The sequence below is a fragment of the Microcebus murinus genome, chromosome 18 (assembly GCF_040939455.1).
Source record: "Microcebus murinus isolate Inina chromosome 18, M.murinus_Inina_mat1.0, whole genome shotgun sequence".
Taxonomy (NCBI): domain Eukaryota; kingdom Metazoa; phylum Chordata; class Mammalia; order Primates; family Cheirogaleidae; genus Microcebus; species Microcebus murinus.
In genome coordinates this window covers 2,668,208-2,675,489 of record NC_134121.1, presented here as the reverse complement: position 1 = coordinate 2,675,489, position 7,282 = coordinate 2,668,208, and the positions used below count along the sequence as shown (strand labels likewise).

The following is a 7,282-nucleotide window of genomic DNA, read 5'->3' as shown; positions in this document are numbered from 1 at the left end:
AACAGTTAGGTGAAAAAAAATCCGGCTGACATAGGAAAGGGAAATGGATTCAAGAATAATTTGAATTGCAACCGTGATCCACCAGTCCTAGATGCTTCTGCTATCTGAATATCTTGAATCCCATTATTGTTTCCTTTTTAACCTCTGCCTTCACCAAAATCTCAAAAGGAGCATTTTCATGGCACTAAGTAATAGTCGCCATTCTGTTAGGATTCAAAATTTCAATCCGGTGGCCGCCAGGATCTTGAATAAATGCCAGGCCTTTCTTCTTTCACCATCATCAGGTTTCTTCACAAATTTGCCTCCCAGTTCTTCAAATCTTTTACGAGCACCGTGTACATCAGGAACAGCAATTCCAATGTGACCCGGCCCTCGAGGGTCTGAATGGCCACTGTGGGCACTCTGGTTTCATCATCTTCAGTGCCCCGATTGCGTGTCAGTTCACGTGTAGCTTTTCTGGAGAATACCCATGCTACTTTTTCATCTTTATCTTTGGGGATGTCATTTTTATCCCCATAAGCCAAGAAATAGAGGGAAAATTTCATAATAGGAAAATCTTAACTTTTGGAGAAGCGTCATTCCAAGAACTCACTCTAGTATAAAAATCCAGTGACTTCTTAGGATCCTTAATCTGCAGCATGGTCTGCTGCAATAGAAAATCCTTCGTGCTGGGGTCTGAGCCGGAGCAGCAACGGAGGGCAGCCTGGTCCGTGAGGCCGCCGGACACGGGCTGCGGATCTGCCATTGCCGCGCTGAAGTATCAATGACGTCGCCACCCAGGAACAGGCCAGGACATGAATTCTTGTCTTGGGCGGGTTACAGGCTGACAGTTGGGAGGTGGGCAAGAACCCCGCCTGGAATGGCTCTCGCTGCACCGGGGCAGAAAGTCCAGGGAAGAACGCCGAGCCAGGGCAGGGGCGGGGTGGGGGGGGCGCAGGATGGAGGTCTGCGAGCCCATCACACGGGACGAGCTGGAAAGGCCTCTCTGGGCAGGTGGTGCTTGAGTGGAGTCCTGAGGAGGTGAGGAAAAGAATGTCCCAGGCCAAGGGAACAGCAAGGCGAGGGCCTGGGGCAGGTGAAGGGGCGCTGTGGGCCGCGCCGCGGACAGAGGACTGGAGCGTGGACTCCTGCTGCAGGCAGCTACGGGGGCACCGGAGGACGTCGGGGCCACTGCAAGGACCCACGCAGGGGAAAGGGGTGACCAGATTCTAGACCTATCTCAACATAGGAGAACAAGACTTCCGTCTAAATCCGAATAACAGCTGTGAAATGTTGACTTTAGACACATCCCCGGGCCTTATTTAGCTACTCCCCATAATCGGTCTTGAGAACCAAGAAGGGCCCAGAGTGTATCCCAAGCTTCCCAGGACTTTCCCAGGGTAGAAATGACGGTGACCTGGGCTGAGTGTTCACAAAGGAGCGAGGACCCCCCACACACACCTGAAGCCATCCCCTCAGGCCCCACCTGCTGGGGGTCGGCCAGAGGCTCGGACAAAGGTTCCCGGGATCCCGCATGGCCGTGGGGACGACTGCGCTTCCGTGGTGGCGTATAAGGCGCTGCTACTGTGGGACGTGCCTGTCAAACCTGCTCGCCCGCTGCTGTCGGTGACAGGGCCAGGTCCTCACTTCTCCAGGGACAGGAAGGTAAGTGCGGCGGCCTGTCGGAGGGAGCAGGTCAGCAGACGGAGGGAGGGCGGGCGGGTCAGGGGGTCCGAGAGCTGCCCCGGGGTGAGAGGGGCCGGCTCCCTCCTGGGGGCGGGGGAGGGGGTGGAGGTGGTGCCTGGCTTGTGGGCTGGAGAGCGGAAATCGGCGTGTCCTTGTTTGCTTAGTCAAGTTACTGGAACAGTCTCAGCTGCAGCGAACCACCCAGCCAGGGATCCCTGCTCTGTGCTGGCTCCTCGCTGCGGCCCCAGGCTGGGAGCGGGGAGGGGGTTTCAGTTTGGGTGTGAAGTGAGCAAGACCAACCTGCTCTGGGCGCTGAGGGTGCAGCTGGATGGTCAAGGCACCGCAGGGCGAGATTTGAGCTTCACCCGCCCCCCAGGCTGGTGGGGTCCACACATCCGTGGGCCTCAGTTTCCCTACCCTTTCCCTGAAGCGTGCCCTCCGGTGCTGGCATCCTACACTCCAGAGTGTAGTGCGTGTCTGCCTGTGTGTGTGTACGTGTGTTTGTATGTGTGTGTACGTGAGCCCGTGACACCCACGGTTTTTAATTGCCACTTGGGTACATGAGCTGCTTCGCTGCTGCTCGAAGAATGTACTCAAGTGACTACTACTTGGCTACACCCTCTTATACCCTAACCCCAGGAGGGCTCTTGGGCATCCCTCAAACCTGTTGGTTGGGGTCTAGAAAGTCCTGGAGAACCTGTCTGTAGCTGCCCTGGGGAGGCAGCTTGTGGCCTGAGCCGGCCTGGCTGCCTGAGTTCCCGTGGATGGGAGTGGAGTCAGCACGAGGGCAGTGCTGGGGACCTCCCCCGGGGGTCCTGTGGGTCTCGGGTAAGTGGGGGTGCGGGGGGACTTGGACTACAAGAAACCCTGGAGCCGACTGTGGCCGCCTAGACCCAGCCCAGGGAAGGCGTCAGAAGCACCTGCCACCAGCGCTGGTCCTGGGGCATCCTCAGAGACCTGCCCCCGGAGCTCCCAGAGTCTTGGCTACGGGCTGGAGAGGTGGCCCCTGGCGTCTCCATGTGATAAAATATCGGAGGGCATGCCAGAGTGACTTTGCTGACAATGAAAGTCACGATTCTGTGAGCGGCAGCTGTTGGGTCATTGGCTGTTTGGTGCCAACGTATTCACAGGGTCAATAACCTGTCAAAGAAAGGTCTCTGAGGCCACGAATTAGTGACGCCCATGTTTCCCACCCGCTTCCGAAGCCAGGCCCGGGCTCAGCGCCCGTGTAAGTAGACGTTGCAGAGAGATTTGGGGGAACGTGAGGATTTGACAAAGGTGCTCCACTCTCCTTCGACAAGTGGGAAGTTAAAAAAATCCTGCCTCAAGAATAGGAAATGGGGCCGGGCGTGGTGGCTCATGCCTGTAATCCTAGCACTCTGGGAGGCCGAGGTGGGAGGATCGCTCAAGGTCAGGAGTTCAAGACCAGCCTGAGCAAGAATGACACCCCGTCTCTACTAAAAATAGAAAGAAAATTAATCGGCCAACTACAATATATAGAAAAAATTAGCCGGGCATGGTGGCGCATGCCTGTAGTCCCAGCTACTCGGGAGGCTGAGGCAGGATTGGATTGCTTGAGCCCAGGAGTCTGAGGTTGCTGTGAGCTAGGCTGACACCAAGGCACTCTAGCCTGGGCAACAGAGAGAGACTCTGTCTCAAAAAAAATAATAATAAATGGCTTCAGTGGTCACGCTGCCTCTTGTAGGTCTCGTGGCCTGGGCTTCTCCCGCCACTGAGCACGGGCCTCCCGTCCCCAGGACCCGCTGGGGGAAGCTGTGGCGAGTTCTGGGGCCTTTTCTGTGGCTTCCCCAGACCTTCCCAGAGTTGCTTCTCTTCAGATGCCCAAACAGGGGGACCCCAGGCCCCTCTCCCCACAACCTGCCCTGGGGGCTGTGCCCTTGCACCCCTCCATGGGTCTCCGGGCTTGTCCCTCAGCTTTCAAAGTTTGTGGCAGAAAGTTGTTTTCCTTTCCTCATTTTGTGACTATGCCTTTATTTTTTTAAAAAAATTAGGGCCGGGCGTGGTGGCTCACACCTGTAATCCTAGCATTCTAGGAGGCTGAAGCAGGTGGATTGCTCAAGGTCAGGAGTTCGAAACCAGCCTGAGTGAGACCCCGTCTCTCCCAAAAATAGAAAGAAATTAATTGACCAACTAAAAATATATATAGAAAAAATTAGCCGGGCATGGTGGCGCATGCCTGTAGTCCCAGCTACTCGGGAGGCTGAGGCAGAAGGATTGCTTGAGCCCAGGAGTCTGAGGTTGCTGTGAGCTAGGCTGACACCACGGCACTCACTCTAGCCTGGGCAACAAAGCCAGACTCTGTCTCAAAAAAAAAAAAAAAAAATTAAAAAAGTAATCTGGGGTTCATTTTGCCAGGAACTGGGGGAGGGAGATCGAGTGAGTCTGCCGAGTTCGGCTCCTTTGCCGGCTGGGCTGATGCCCTGTGCCGAGGCTGACCCCGCGTCTCTGTGCTTGCGTGGTGGAGGCGGCTGTGCTCCTGGTTGTCATCTCAGAAGGCGCGAAGGGAACCCCAGATGCCTCTGCACGAGCCAGAGGCATCCCTGGGGTGCCACGGGGTCAGCTGCAGGGGACAGGGGGTCTGGGAGGAGGAGGCCGGGGGGCTCACCGGAGCACATGCCCCTGCTCGGCACCGCCGGGGCAGGAGGACGCGGCCGGGGGTGGGCGCTGGATGGTGAGGGCCCGGCTGCGATGGAGGCCCAGCCCAGGCTAAAAAGGGAAGGGGAGGAAGGTGGGGTCAGGTGCCCCCGACACTGGACGGCCAGCCCTGGCCTCAGGGCAGCCAGGTCACCCCAGGAACCTCCTCTCCCCCTCTGCCTCCTGGTAGGGGGTCGGAGGGGAAGGCAGGATGGGTTGGCGGCAGCTCTGAGATCTTTTTTTTTATTAAACAACTTCATTGAGATATTATATAATTCACAAGCCGTACAATTTTCCCATTTGCAGTGGCTGTGCGTGTATGCACATATGTGCAAACGTCTCCCCGTCAAGTTCAGGGCATTTTCCTCCCCGCTGAAGGAAACCATCCTGCACCCTTAGCTGCACCCTGATAGATACGGGGCCCTGGGGACCCCTCAGCTACGCAGAGCCAGCTGGATTTGTGGGGTACGACCGTGCCCAGGGCCTGCTGCTTGGTTTATTGTCCTGCTCTTGCTGCCTTGAAATTCCGAATACTTTTTCTTAAACAAATACCCGGTATTTCCATTTTGCACCGAGCTCCACAGATATTACATAGCTGATCCTGAGGCAGGGTAGGAGATCGGTGGGGTTCGAGGGCGGAACCCCAGCGATGCCGGCGTCTGCCGGGGGGAAGCCTTCCCGTGAAGTCTGCCCATGGACGGCACTCCCTGGGGATGGGTGGGCACTCCGGGACTCGGGCCCCTTTCCAAGTCCCCTTTGCCCCGTGCATTCCTGTGGCTGCCGTGATAGACCACCACGAACTGGGTGGCTCAAAACGGCAGCAATTTACTGACTCACAGTTGCGGAGGCCGGAAGTCAGCAGGGCCGTGCTCACCGCGGAGGGAGGGTCTGTTCCATGCCTTCCTCTGAGCGGCTGGCGTTGCCACCAGCCCTCGACACTCCTGGGCTTGCGGTCACATCTCCCAGCCTCTGCCTGTGCCATCCAGTGCTCTACCTGTGCACCTGGGTCCCTTCTCCTCTTCTAAGTAGGACGCCGGTCCCTGGACTGGGGCCCGCCCTGATGACCTCAACTTGGTGATATCGGCAAAGACCTAGTCCCAAATAAGGCCGTGCTCACAGGGACCAGGGGTTAGGACTTCAACATGTCTTTTGAGGGGACACAATTCCAAACACCTCGATTCACGAGCAGCGATCACCTGTTCCCCAGAAGGAACGGGATGGGGTTCGGCACGGCGGCCAGGCAGCTGCTCTGGGCTGCCTCCCCCCACCCTCGCCCGCTGGCCCCTCTGGGCCCTTTGCCGTCCGCACCCCTCTCCAGGCCGTCTCCCTGGGTGAGCGGCTCAGGGGAAGAGTGCTCGTGGGCTCCGGCCCTGTGGCGAGCCCCGCGCGGGCCCGTGGACACTTTGGGTGGCTGTTGTGCCTGTCAGCTCTCCTTGCTGTCATAGGGCTCAAAGTCCAGGCTCACACTGGTTCCGTTCTTCTTCCAAGTACTAAGGAAGCGTCTGCACTTGCTGAGACAACCGCAGGGGCCAAAGGTCCGAGGAGTTATTTCCTGGATTAGCGTTTGTCCTCTTTTCCCCCTTGCGTTTGTCTTTAGTGACCGAACTTTTTTTTTTTTTTTTTTTTTGAGACAGAGTCTCTCTCTGTTGCCCGGGCTGGAGTGAGTGCCATGGCATCAGCCTAGCTCACAGCAACCTCAAACTCCTGGGCTCAAGCCATCCTCCTGCCTCAGCCTCCCGAGTAGCTAGGACTACAGGCATGCGCCACCGTGCCCGGCTGATTTTTTCTATGTATTTTAGTTTGCCAATTAATTTTCTTTCTATTTTTAGTAGAGACGGGGTCTCGCTCTTGCTCAGGCTGGTCTTGAGCTCCTGAGCTCAAATGATCCTCCCACCTCGGCCTCCCAGAGTGCTAGGATTACAGGCGTGAGCCGCCACACCCTGTCTAGTGACGGAACTTTGAGTTTTAGAGCAAGTCCCCTGGCGTGAAACCGCTGTCGGGTCATCTTGGCACCAGTGTGGCTTTAATTTCATCTCACCTGGAGCCTGCAGGAGCCGGCACCACACCTGGCTCTGGAGGCACTTGGGAGCAGAGGGTCTCCTCCTGCTGCAAGGAGCTCCTGCAGAACGGAGTCCCAGCCTCTCGGTGAGTCCTCGGTGGGGGGGTTGGGGGTCGGCTCCCAGGCTGGGGGGTGGGGCTGTCCGAGCAGACCAGGATCTCCAGCCGTTATTTTCTATGTATTACACAAGAGTTGGTTTGCTCTGGTTTTTGCGAGAGGCACGCAGCCCCAGCTGGTCCAACCTGTCATTCCAAATGAAACAACCAAGCCACAGGAATCCACAGGTCTGAGAGGAACACCCCCACCTGAGCCCAAGAGATTCACCAGGTTGGTGGCTTCGGCGCTTCATGCGATGGAGAACAAGTAGACACAAACCAATGTCCTTCCACAGAAGCACCGACACATCAACTGTGGTTTATTCGTGTAGCTGAATCCAGTACACAGTTTAAAAAGGAACACGTGTGCATCAAGCCACATGTGTCAAACACGCAGAGTGCAGCCCCTGCTCAGAGCAATACTGTCTACCTAAAGGTAGAGTTGCCGGTGACGACACTACGGATGTAAAGTTACCGTCTGGCGTAAGGGACCACGCAAAAATACTGCACATGGTTTGTAGGCACTTCCATGTGTAGGGAATGATTTTAAAATATGCCCAGCAGTGACCTCTGGGCAGACAGGGCAGGGGAAAGGGACCAGAGAGAACAAAAAGGCATCAGCTGTCTCTCTCTCTTTTTTTTTTTTTTTTTTTTTTGAGACAGAGTCTTGCTTTGTTGCCCAGGCTAGAGTGAGTGCCGTGGCGTCAGCCTAGCTCACAGCAACCTCAAACTCCTGGGCTCAAGCGATCCTCCTGCCTCAGCCTCCCGAGTAGCTGGGACTACAGGCACAAGCCACCATGCCCGGCTA

The 7,282-nt window shown here is 56.6% G+C and overlaps 1 pseudogene; it reads right to left on the bottom strand.

Moving 5' to 3' along the window:
* Positions 1-759, bottom strand: LOC105866730 (lactoylglutathione lyase pseudogene; annotated as a pseudogene).
* Positions 760-7,282: the final 6,523 nt, after the last annotated feature.